The sequence below is a fragment of the Piliocolobus tephrosceles genome, chromosome 8, assembly GCF_002776525.5.
Source record: "Piliocolobus tephrosceles isolate RC106 chromosome 8, ASM277652v3, whole genome shotgun sequence".
Classification (NCBI taxonomy): domain Eukaryota; kingdom Metazoa; phylum Chordata; class Mammalia; order Primates; family Cercopithecidae; genus Piliocolobus; species Piliocolobus tephrosceles.
In genome coordinates this window covers 64,711,508-64,725,361 of record NC_045441.1, presented here as the reverse complement: position 1 = coordinate 64,725,361, position 13,854 = coordinate 64,711,508, and the positions used below count along the sequence as shown (strand labels likewise).

General features: G+C 37.3%; 1 protein-coding gene and 1 long non-coding RNA gene across 2 annotated transcripts in view; one reads left to right on the top strand and one right to left on the bottom strand.

The window, feature by feature from the left end:
* Nucleotides 1-13,854, bottom strand: part of CRPPA (CDP-L-ribitol pyrophosphorylase A) — a 339,038-nt gene that overhangs the window by 154,024 nt on the left and 171,160 nt on the right. The window lies entirely within an intron of this gene.
* LOC111545025 overlaps nt 1-13,854 on the top strand; it is a 39,239-nt gene that overhangs the window by 1,807 nt on the left and 23,578 nt on the right. The gene's annotated exons all lie outside the window — the stretch shown is intronic.

The window sequence follows — 13,854 nt, the reverse complement described above, 5'->3', positions numbered from 1 at the left end:
TTTCCATCCTGCATCCAGGATGTGTAAGATGGAAATCTGATCACATCAATTACTACTAGGCAGTGCTGCTTTATAGACTTCAAACTTAGAAGGGCCAGCTCAAACTCAAACCAGTCAAGACCCCACACTCAACACTTCACAATCTTCCATTCCTTCAGTTTCAGATGCACTCAGTGGCTCTTTCTAATTCCAACCACTCTATGTGTTTCTTTGTCCTTATAGAAATGCCAGTCCTCTCACTCCTCACAGTTAGACCCTGCTCAGTCTTCCAAATATCGGCTTCCTCTCACATCCTTAAGATGACTTCTCCAGGCTGAATTACCTCTTTCTCAAGCACACCTGGCTAAAGTTCTCAAACCTTCCATGGTAGATAGAAGGGAAAGGGACCAGGGATTTTGTTAACTCCCAGTCACTAAAGCACTTCCCTGGCTAACTCTGGTTATTTTAAGTAAACTCTTATTATGAATCCTTATTTTAGAAAAACCAGACCAATACAATTATTTCCTTAATATATAAAAACCTGGAAAATTAGCTTATATAGAATATTTCAGTAATCTAAAGTAAGATGCTTTTAAAAAAAAAAAAAAAGATTACATTATTAAATAAGTTCCATGTAGGCCAAAATATCTATCACACAGACATTAAATCAATACTGTATGAGTCCATATTAAGTAATGTATTAGGTAAGGGAGAGAATAAGATCTTTCCCTGCCAAGTGCTAACTGGATAGTATATACAAAATAAGTTTAAAATGAAATGGTAAGAAGAAACAGTGTGAGCATTACTCACTATGGAGTCATTCTCAGATGGAAGGGCTTGGATAGACATGAAAGGATAGATTCACTGATGAAAAAAATTTTGTAGCAGTTATTAAGCACAGAGAAAAATAATGAAACACAAAAAGGGAAAATTTAGACTTAATCTGTAAACATTAGACATAAAAAAGAGGATAAGAAATGGACAAATACAAGAGAAAACATCAAAATAACCTACGAGTCTTGTGATAAGAATTAACACAGAAGGTCTCAAAAATGGCTTGAAATTGGAATATCATATCATCTGATTCATATTTAATATAACTGTTAAAACCTGAATTATTCTACTAAATCTACACATTAAAATCATGCATAAGAGCATATGAAAGCAAAAATACTTCACAGCATGTTCTAGTATAGAAAATAATTTTAGAAAAAGAAGCCATTTAGGGCCAGGCACAGTGCCTCATGCCTGTAATCTCAGCACTCTGGGAGGCCAAGGTGGGTGGATCACTTGAAGTCAGGAGTTCGACACCAGCCTGGTTAACAGGGTGAAACCCCGTCTCTACTAAAAATACAAAAACTTAGCCAGGCGTGGTGGCAGGCACCTGTAATTCCAGCTACTCAGGAGATAGAGGCAGGAGAATTACTTGAACCGGGAGGCAGAGGTTGCAGTGAGCTGAGATCATGCCACTGTACTCCAGCCTGAGCCACAGAGCAAGACTCTTGTCTCAAAAAAAAAAAAAAAAAAAAAAAAGAGGCTATTTAGATGCCATCAAAGGCATCCTACTCTGTTTACTGATAAGGATTTTGAACTGAAGTTCAAAAACATTAAGTAACTTGGACAGGTTAAGAGACACTTGTTATTTGAAGACTTAAATCTTAACTCTAGATTTAGTATCCTTACCATGCTCATTTTACAAGTTACATTTATACATGAAGTAATGCTCTTTTAAATATTATAACAAAGCCATATTAAAAGGCAGATTTAAATTGTATTTATTACAAAATATAACCATTAACTTTAATGATATTGAAAATATAATAGTTGGTTCCATCTTTGTAAATAAATAACATACAAGAATTAAAGCTAAAGTCTCTTTCCATATTTAAATAGAAGTCAGTAGCAAAAAAATAAAAAAATAAAATAAGTTCGTGAGAGAAGTTGCCAGGCATCTTTTTAAAAAGCTGAATGACCACATAAATTGTTCACATTTCTTACCTAGGGCTACAATCAATGTGAAATGCCTAACAAAGTCTAGTTTCATTTATTTTGCTGTCTGTGCATTTCATCTTAAATGTTATAAACTGATTTACTAGAATAGCACTGGAAAATAAATTCACAATCTTGCCAATCTCAGTCATCTGACCAACTTGAGAAAACTACTTCCAATAGGGAAATAAATAGCAATACCAAACTCTGTGCTTAATCAAGAAAAATTTACTCATAAAACTTAGACAAAGTTCTCTGGAATTCATTTTATTCACATATTGCTTCAGAATACCATTCTAACTGAAAATAGCTTGCCATTAAAAGAATGAATACTAGGAAAGTGTGCCCTGTGAGAATCATTTCTTTACACATCAGTTACATATCCATTACAACTAATCTCTGGGAGTATTCTATATCCCATGACACAAACTTTCCATTAACCATTCAGTCACAAGCAAAGATCCCTAAAACTTATAACAACACCCTCAATTCTTTCTATTCAACATCTCCTACTAGAATGATTTCATCATTCCTCATCTTTGTGTAAGAAATGAATCCACTCATAACCACAACTAGATAAAATATGCAAAGGTATTTTAACCAGTATTTATTTAGGTTTTCTTATTGATTTAGCTAGGAAGTACCTGAGACGTACTACATTAGCAGAAAATAAATGAAAAAATTTATAGAATTTATACAAGTAATTGTATTTCTGCCACTGGAGCAATGTACAACTATGAAAGATAAAATTTTAACATCTCTTAAGTGCCAACATAAAAATTCAGTATATAATAAAACTATAGTTTTTCTGATAAAAAAAAAAAAATGAAAGAATCCATAAGGCTACAGTAGCAATAAGGTTGAGACAGGAATGGAAGAGGGATTTGGACTGGCTTGCTCTTAAAGTCAATCATTGGTTACTACATACACATGCACACATATATATATTCACACACACACTATTCATTTAAAAATGTAAACTATCAGGGACCTGAAACAGATTATAAAAAGTAAACCCAATATGGATGCAGTGAGAATGAAAATAGCCAGCTCTTTTGTTTGATATGAACTTGTGCCTTGAAAACACATTTTCTTAGTCTAGTAATAACAGAATTAACAAAAAAACAAGCAATTAAATAAAAGATGACAAAGATATGTCTGGGATCTGGTATTAAATTTAACAGCATCATCGATTTTTATAACAAATTCAGTAAGGCTCAATACCCTCTATGAAGCTAAAGAAGCCATTAGCACATAGAAGGAATCACTGTTTTTTAAATTGTCATTTTTTATTAAGAAGGAATATTAAACACATATGTGTATATATTTTTACTTTTTCCATGCTATTACTTAGCACATTCATGAGAACATAAAAGTAACAAGTATATATGATACATAGTAATACACTAGATTGATTCTGCTCCTGGCTCTGCTACTGGTGAGCTTTGGAACATTCTGGAAACAATTTACATCTGTGACAGTTTCTCCAGATGTGAAAATAGAGTGTAAATGGATGGTGACTTTCTTTTCTTTTTTTAATTTGCTGACATGTTCAAATGCTAAATATTTTCAAGTATTTTAAAGATAATTTATTGTAATGTCAATAAACTACTTCCTAATAACTAGAACTCAATTCAATACTTTTGAAGGTTATGTTTCTTACAGTATTAAAATTCCCCTTGGTAAATTATGCTTTTAGCTAAAGTAAATTCATGAGATTTTTAACTCTCATAAAACACCAATAAAATCATTGTATATACAAGCAGAGCAAAGCAAAGCTCTCATGTAATTATCTAGATAATTACAGTAAAACTTTTGCTATGGAAAATGCGATTAACTATCTTATCAAGCAAAATTTAAGAGTTTGATTTATATTTTGAACTTAGATTTGTTGCCAATTTCTTCCCACTTTTAACAATTAAACACTTATTTGGTACCTATTATGTGAACTTGCTATGTTTCTTTTAAAAAAAGCTTTAAATAACAAAATATTGTCCACTATTTTACCTGATAGTAGCAAAGGATATTTTGTGAAAACCTTGCCAGAACCAAATACATAAGGAGCTCTATTTTACTTTTTGGATGTGGGAAGGTATTTTTTGTGGTTTTACAATTGGTTTTATATAATACTGCTAAAAAACACATACAGTTAGTTTTTTCTCCTGAAATCTCCTTTCTCCATCACTGGGTAAAAAATAGCTCTCTGATCACTAATTTGTAAGCAAGGAACTCAGCCTACAGTTCAGATTCTTACTACCTAATAAATCTTCTTTAATGCAGGTAATTTTTTTTTTTTTTTTTTTTTTTTTTTTGAGACGGAGTCTCGTTTTTGTGAGACAGTGCGATCTCAGTTCACTGCAACCTCTGCCTCCCGGATTCAAGCGATTCTCCTGCCTCTGCCTCCCTAGTAACTGGTACTATAGGCACATGCCACCACACCCGGCTAATTTTTTGTATTTTTAGTAGAGACGGGGTTTTACCATGTTAGCTAAGATTATCTCAATCACCTGACATCGTGATTTGCCCACCTCGGCCTCCCAAAGTGTTGAGATTACAGGCTTGAGCCACTGTGCCCAGCAAAATCTAATCTATTTAAAGTGATTTTTACATGATAAATTTTATGAATTTACCTTTTGGTATTGCAACACATTTACTGTATTACTTCATTTTTCTAAGAATTTTTTCATCATTACCTAATGAACAAAAACACATAAGAGTAGAAAACAGAGAACTGGGTATGTCCCATGTTCACACCATATCTTTTGTGACAGGTCACCACCCAAAAAACTTTTAGAAAATCGTTTTTGAAAGATGTAATCTGACAGAGGTGGTAGCAATACTACACACTCCCGTAAATGCAATGAACAGAAGGCTAACAATAACTTCAGTCAAATCAGGGCAAAAATTGAGCACCTCGATAACAGAGGGCAGACTAAGCACTTAGAGAAATCATATATGAAAAAACAGTTTCAAACATAATTCTCACACAATTTTATTTTTACAAAAGAAAGTGCTGGCTTATAACATTAGATTTTTCTTGTTAAGACATAAGGGATCTAAACTTATAAAATTCCGTTATGCTGACCAGTCTCTAATTTTAAAAATATATATTTTCACTTAAGTAGGGATATTCTCGTAGTATAAGGTGTGCTTGTTATCAGGTAATTGTTTCTAAAAGCTCACAGTTAAAAGACTGCATAGAATCATAATGTCATGCTAACATACACAGATTCATTAAGAACAGAACATTTATAATACGACCCACCCAACAACTTCAGGCCACTTGATGCTGAAACCTATTTTACTTCAAGTAAACAATATTACCAGTCTCTAAATAATATGGTTTGGCTCGTGTCCCCACCCAAATCTCATCTCAAATTGTAAATTCCCACATGTCAAAGGTGGGACCTACAATCCTCATGTGTCAAGGGAGGGAGGTGATTGAATCATGGGGGTGGTTTCTCCCATGCTGTTCTCGTGATAGTGAGTTCTCATGAGATCTGATGGTTTTGTAAGTGTTTGGGAGTTCCTCCTTCATTCTTCTCTCACTTGTCACCTTTTGAAGAAGGTGCCTGCTTCTCCTTCCACCATGATTGTAAGTTTCTTGAAGCCTCCCCAGCCATGCGGAACTGTGAGAATTAAACCTCCTTTGTTTACAGGTTGCCCTATCTAAGGTAGTATCTTTACAGCAGTGTGAAAACAGACTAATAGAGTAGATGATGGTAAAAATCTGTAGAATTCTGAGAATTCAATATAATTACAATAAAATAAAGTTACATCTAGCAAAACATAAGTATTTTATTAAGTTGGTCAAAGTATTGGCAGACGTGTTAAATCATGCTAAATACCATAGGAATGAGAACTTCCCAAAAGAAGACTACATAAAACATATAAAAATAAAGGAGAATGGTGACCAAAGAGATGGCCCAAAAATATTTCTAATATCAAAGGATTAATCATGAACATTTTTAGAGATCTAGAAGTACCATAAAATATTTTTGCAAAAATAACCACCTGAAGGCTGGGTGCAGTGGCCACATCTGTAATCCCAACACTTTGGGAGGCCAAGGTGGAAAGATTGCTTGAGCTCAGCAGTTCAAGACCAGCCTGGGCAGCATAGCAACACCTCATCTCTACCAAAAATTTAAAAAGCTAGCCAGGCATGCTGGTGTGCACCTGAACTTGCAGCTACTCAGGAGGCTGAGGCAAGAGGATCACTTGAGCCTGGGAGATGGAGGCTTCATTGAGCTATGATCACACTATACTCCAGCCTAAGCAACAGAGTGAGATCGTGTGTCAGTCAATCAATCAATCAACAACCACTTGAAATGAAGCATATCCTAACATACTATTATATAATGTCCACAAGATTATACAAAAAGTTTAATTTTGCAAACATAACCTAAAGGATTTTTAAGAAGATAAAACTATTTTAATAAGTATCTTCATTCTTTTAAAAAAAAGTCTCGAATTTTTTTTTCTGCTCTTCATGGTGAAAATTTGCTCTCTTCTGTAAGTGAATCTTAGAATAGTAGCCTCTTACTTGTGCCAGTTTACCTTAGCTAACAAAAATCTCACGTTAAATAATTTCTAGCCCATTTCACCTTTCATTAGAGACAAAAAGTTGATCTTCATGTAGTCAAGCCTCCGCAGAACTTAAATAAAATCCAATTATGCTAGACACCAATGTACCAACAACCAAGCACCATTAACTATCCACTCACTGCTTAACGTCTTCCAGGAGAAATAATATAGATGAGGTTCAAAGTTACATGTCCCTTTAGAATATCTATTGAATGACAGATACCAGGGAATTTCAAAGTATTTTTATATACTTGAGAATGTAAGAGACAATGGAGGTTTCATCAGTATTGTAGACTGAAACAAATTACTACCACTTAAACCTAACCCAATGTTGTTTTTGCCAAATGCCCACCTACGTTGACATTCAGCTTCATTTTTCTTTAAATATCTGTTCTTGTAGAGTAAAAAGTGATGACATGGCAAATGACAACCTTAACTAGTCTCTCTATTGAAAAACCTCATAAATTCCTAATAGCCACAATTTTACTTGGCGTGTGACCTGTTCCTGCTAAGCCTTCCACTCTTCAGATGGACTGAAATTGGAACTTGACGACCCTTGCATAAGAAAAAGAACAATCATAAACCATTGTAAATCTCAGCCAAGATAAAATAGGCCTTTAAATATTTACAATAAATTCATTCAATATCTATGGAATCACATAACTCAAAAATAAAAATGGACATATTTTTCTATAACTTTGATATCACTTTGTAATATATTTTCTGATGAATAAAACCTACTTGTTTAGAGAGGCAAGTGATCATACTCCTTTTGAATATTCTTTTCAAATTTTAAAGTTGTTTAACAAAAGTCTTATATTTAAAAAAAAGAAAAAAAAAAGGTTGTGGTAGGGCCTCTTTCTTGGTTTAATCTTCCAGAAAAGTTAATTGAGACAGAATGAAAGAGAACACTATAGCCTCTGAAGTGCCTAGTCTGCAATTTTCCAATTACAAACATATGTATCCATGTTTGCATATGAATTTGCACATGCAACACTCTATGTATGTATGTGTATTAATAGGTTTTTCTCTTACTAATGAGCAAACTGTGATATATCTAGATTTAAGACTTTCATTTTACTTTATTTTATAATTGTCATATTTTCCATACATCTATTAATTTGGTGCACATTTGAAATGTTCTGCCAAATTTTCATTAATAGGAAAACTGAAATTGCTTTCTGGCCATTTTTGGTGAAGGAAAAAGGATGAAGCCTGATCAGTAATATTCACAGTCACTGACAGGACAACTCAAACATCCAGACACTATTCACTTGCCTCTCCATCCAAGAAGCCAGCATTACTTACTGTACCCTTTCTAGTGATTTGTTCCATCCTACAGATACTAGATATAATCTAGTGATACATTTTTCTATTAAGTTAATAATGCTCATAATATCACCACACTAAGTCTGCCTGTGCAATGGGAAAGTAACAGGCCTGCCTCAAAAATATCGGGAGTTTCACTCCAGACTCCTGGAGCCAATAAAGCAAATATCATAATAAAATTAGTCATATGAAATTTTTTGTTTCCCATGGCATGTAAAAGTCATATTTACATACTATCATCCATTAAGTGCACAACAGCATTATGACTAAAAAATAATGTATATATCTTAAATTAAAACTGTGTATTACTAAAAATCCTAATGACCGTCTGAGCCTTCAGTGAGTCCTAATCTTTTTGCTGGTGTAATGGCTGCTGACTGTTCACAGTGGTGGTTGCTGAAGGTTGGGTGGATGTGGCAATTTCTTAAAATAAGACAACAACATAGTTTGCCACCTAGCGTGATCCTTCTTTTCGCAAAAAAATTTCTCTGTAGCATGGGATGCTGTTTGATAGCATTTGACCCACAGCAGAATTTCTTTCAAAGTTGGACTTAATCTTTTCAAACCCTGCCACTGCTTTATCAACTAAGTTTATATAATATTGTAAATCCTTTATTGTCATTTCAACAAAGTTCACAGTATCTTCACCAGAAGTAGATTCCATCTCAAGAAACCACTTTCTCTTTGTTAATCCATAAGAAGCAACTCCTCATCCATCTAAGTTTTATGAAATTGCCGCAATTTAGTCATATGTTCAGACTCTACTTCTATTCTCTTGCTATTGCCACCACATCAGCAGTTACTTCCCCCGTTGAAGTCACATCCCTCCAAGCCTTCCATGAGGGTTGGATTATGACCCCCCATGAATCATGAATGTTCCTAATGGCAACTAACAGGGTGAATCCTTTCCAGCAGGTTTTCAATTTACTTTGCTCAGATCCATCAGAGGAATCTATCTAGGACAGTGATAGCCTTACACAAGGTATTTCTTCAAACATAAGACATGAAAATCTATATGACTCCTTGATTTATAAACTGATGAATAAACGTTGTGTTAGCAGATATAAAGTAACATTAATTTTCTTATACTCCATCAAAGATCTTGGGTAACTAGTTACATTGTCAATAAGCAGTAATATTTTGAATGGAATCTTTCTTTCTGAGCATTAAGTCTCAAAAGTGGGCTTAAAATATTCAGTAAACCATGCCATAAACAGCTGTGCTGTCATTCAGGTTTTGTTCTTCCATTTACAGAGCACAGACAGAGAGTAGATTTAGCATAATTCCTAATAGTCCTAGGATTTTAGGAATGGTAAGTGAGCACTGCCTTCAACTGAAAGTCACTAGCTGCATTAGCTCCTAACAAGTGTCAGTTTATTATTTAAAGCCAGGCATTGACTTCTCCTTTCTGTCCATAAAAGCCCTAACTGCCATGTTCTTCCATTAGAAGGCTGTCTCATCTACACTGAAAAATCTGTCATTTAGCATTGCTATGTTCATCAATTACCTCAGCTAGATCTTCTGGATAACTCAGTGCGGCCTCAACATCAGCTCGTTCTGCTTCACCTTGCACTTCTCTGTTAGGAAGAAAATGCTTTCTTTTTAAACCACATAAATAAACTTCTACTAGCTTCACACTCTTCTTCTGTAACTTCTTCACTTTCTGCAGCTTTCACAGAATTGAAGGGAATTAGGGACTTACTCTAAATTAGGTTTGGTAGCTTTTGATTGAAAGTGACAGACACAGGACTCTCCCTTTCACTTGAACACATAGGGGTCATTGTAGGGTTATTAATTGGCCTGATTTCAATATTGTTTTGTTTCAGGGAATAGGGAGTCTCAAAGAGAAGGAGAGAGATGAGGAAACAGTCAAAAGAGCAATCAGAACACACACAGCATTTATCAGTTAAGCTGGCCATCTTATATAGATGTGATTTGCAGGGTTCCAACACAATAATAGTAATATCAGTGATCACTGATCATAGACTACCATAGCAGATATAATAAAGATGAAAAAGTTTAAAGTATTGTGAGAATTACCAAAATGTGATAGAGACAGGAAGTGAGCATACACTGTGGGAAAAATGGTACCAATAGACTTGCCAGACACAGATTTGCCACAAAACTTCAATTTGTAAAACATGTATCTTCAGAGCGCAATAAGCTGAAATATGCCTATGTTCAAGTATTACAAAGGGATAATGTTCTGATTTAGTAAACATTTCACAATATTTTAGCACATAGGCTTTTAATTCTATTTTCAAACTAGTTGTGAGAGACATGTACACAATAACTAAAGGGTTATTTATCTTTTCTCTTAGCTTGGTACATGAACAACAGATAGCCAGACAATTCTGGCATTCACTGGGACACATGACATGGAACTCAATAGAAGTAAAGAGAAAACTAAATTCAAATATTTACAGAGGCAATAGAAAGGCCTCAGATTGAGATACAATAGCAATGAACAGAAGAACTAACAGTTCAAAACTTAGGGCTAAGCACAGTGGCTCATGACCATAATGCCAGCACTTTGGAAGGCAGGAGCATTGCTTGAGGCCGGGAGTTCATGACTAGCCTGAGCAACAAAGTGAGACCCATCTCTACAAAAAATAGAAAAAAAAAAATTAGCCAAATGTGGCAGCATACACCTGTAGCCTCAGCTACTCAACAGGCTGAGCTGGAGGCATCACTTGAGCACAAAAGGTTGAGTCTGCAGTGAGCCAATGGATTGCATGCCACTGCAATCCAGCCTGGGCAAAAGAGTGAGGCTCTAACTCAAAAAATAATTACAAGAGACCCAGGGGCCTGTCTGTATGCATTTGATGGAGGGGGACAAAGAGAGAAACATAAAAGGAAAACTCACAGGTGGCAGATTCCAATTTGGGTGCCTGTATAGCCACAGCTGTACTACCATTAAGAAAAGAAGTCAACTTACAGAGAATGTGCTTCTGTGACAGATCTGATAGGCTAAATTTGAGAGCGGAGAACTCCAATGGAAATATCTAATAAAATGTTGGGAAATAGTGAGACAACTCGGCTGAATAGGAACAGCTCCCATCTCCAGCTCCCAGCGAGATCCACGCAGAAGGCAGGTGATTTCTGCATTTCCAACTGAGGTACCTGGTTCATCTCCCTGGGACTGGTTAGACAGTGGGGACAGCCCACGGAGGGCGATCCAAAGCAGGGTGGGGCGTTGACTCACTCGGGAAGCACAAGGGGTCCGGAGATTTCCCTTTCCTAGCCAAGGGAAGCTATGACAGACTGTACTGGGAGGAATAGTACCTTCCTGCCCAGATACTGTGCTTTTCCCAAGGTCTTTGCAACTGGCAGACCCAGAGATTCCCCCTAATAACTGGCTCAGTAGGACCCACACCCACAGAGTCCAGCAAGTGAAGATCTATTGGCTTGAAATTCTCGCTGCCAGTGCAGCAGTCTGATATCAACTTGGGATGTTCGAGCTTGGTGTGGGGAGGGGCGTCCACCATTGCTGAGGCTTAAGCAGGCAGTTTTATGCTTACAGTATAAACAAAGCTACCGGGCAGTTCGAACTGGGTGGAACCCACCAGAGCTCAGCAAAGCCGACTGCCTCTCTAGATTCCACCTCTGTGGGCAGGGCATCTCTGAACCAAGGCAGCAGCCCCAGTCAGGGACTTATAAATAAAACCCCCATCTCCCTGGGACACAGCACCTGGGGGAAGGGGCAGCTGTGGGCACAGCTTCAGCAGACTTAAACGTCCCTGCCTGATGGCTCTGAAGAGAGCAGTGGTTCTCCCAGCACAGCATTCGAGCTCTGATAATGGACAGACTGCCTCCTCAAGTGGGTCCCTGACCCTGTTTAGCCTGACTGGGAGATACCTCATACAGGAGAGCTCTGGCTGGCATCTGATGGGTGCCCCTCTGGTACAAAGCTTCCAGAGGAAGGTACAAACAGCAATAGTTGCTGTCCTGCAGCCTCTGCTGATCATACCCAGGCAAACAGGGTCAGGAGTGGACTTCCAGCAAACTCCAACAGACCTGCAGCTGAGGGGCCTGTCAGAAGGAAAACTAACCAACAGAAAAGATAGCATCAACATTAACAAAAAGGATATCCACACAAAAATCCCATCCGGAGGTCACCAACATCAAGACCAGAGGTAGATAAAAACACAAAGATGGAGAGAAGCCAGCACAGAAAGGCTGAAAAGCCCAAAAACCAGAAGGCCTCTTCTCCTCCAAAGGATCACAGCTCCTCGCCAGCAAGGGAACAAAACTGGACGCAGAATGAGTTTGACAAACTGACAGAAGTAGGCTTCAGAAGGTGAGTAATAACAAACTCCTCCAAGCTAAAGAAGTATGTTCTAACCCAACACAAGGATACTAAGAACCTTTAAAAAAGGTAGGACGGGACGGGCGCAGTGTCTCATGCCTGTAATCCCAGCACTTTGGGAGGCCAAGGCAGGAGGATCACGAGGTCAGGAGATCAAGCCCATCCTGGCTAACACAGTGAAACCCCGTCTCTACTAAATATACAAAAAAATTAGCTGGGTGTAGTGGCGGGTGCCTGTAGTCCCAGCAACTTGGGAGGCTGAGGCAGGAGAATGGGGAGAACCTGGGAGGCAGAGCTTGCAGTGAGCTGATATCACACCACTGCATGCCAGTCTGGACGACAGAGCGAGACTCCCTCTCCCAAAAAAAAAAAAAAAAAAAAAAAAAAAAGAATAGCTAACTAAATAACCAGTGTAGAGCAGAATATAAAAGACCTGGTAGAGCTGAAAAACACAGCACAAGAACTTCATGAAGCATACACAAGTTTCAATAGCTGAACTGATCAAGCAGAAGAAAGGATATCAGTGATTATTTAATAAAATAAAGTGAGAAGACAACATTAGAGAAAACAGTGAAAAGGAACAAACAAAGCCTCCAAGAAATACGGGACTATGTGAGAAAACCAAATCTATGTTTGATTGGTGTACATGAAAGTGACGGGAAGAATGGAACCAAGTTGGAAAACACTCTTCAGGATATTATCCAGGAGAACTTTCACAACCTAGCAAGGCAGGCCAACATTCAAATTCAGGAAACACAGAGACCACCACAAACATATTCCTCAAAAAGAGCAAACCCAAGACACAGAATCGTCAGATTGACCAAGGTTGAAATGAAGGAAAAAATGTTAAGGACAGACAGAGAGAAAGGTCGGGTTACCCACAAAGGGAAGCCCATCAGACTAACAGTGTATATCTCAGCAGAAACTGTACAAGCCAGAAGAGAGTGGGGGCCAATATTTAACATTTTTTTTTTATTTTTTTTATTTTTATTATACTTTAAGTTCTAGGGTACATGTGCATAACGTGCAGGTTACATATGTATACATGTGCCATGTTGGTGTGCTGCACCCATCAACTCGTCAGCACCCATCAAATCATCATTTATATCAGGTATAACTCCCCAATGCAATCCCTCCCCCCTCCCCCCTCCCCATGATAGGCCCCAGTGTGTGATGTTCCCCTTCCCGAGTCCAAGTGAGCTCATTGTTCAGTTCCCACCTATGAGTGAGAACATGCGGTGTTTGGTTTTCTCTTCTTGTGATAGTTTGCTAAGAATGATGGTTTCCAGCTGCATCCATGTCCCTACAAAGGATGCAAACTCATCCTTTTTTATGGCTGCATAGTATTCCATGGTGTATATGTGCCACATTTTCTTAATCCAGTCTGTCACTGATGGACATTTGGGTTGATTCCAAGTCTTTGCTATTGTGAATAGTGCCGCAATAAACATACGTGTGCATGTGTCTTTGTAGTAGCATAATTTATAATCCTTTGGGTATATACCCAGTAGAGGGATGGCTGGGTCATATGGTACATCTAGTTCTAGATCCTTGAGGAATCGCCATACTGTTTTCCATAATGGTTGAACTAGTTTACAATCCCACCAACAGTGTAAAAGTGTTCCTATTTCTCCACATCCTCTCCAACACCTGTTGTTTCCTGA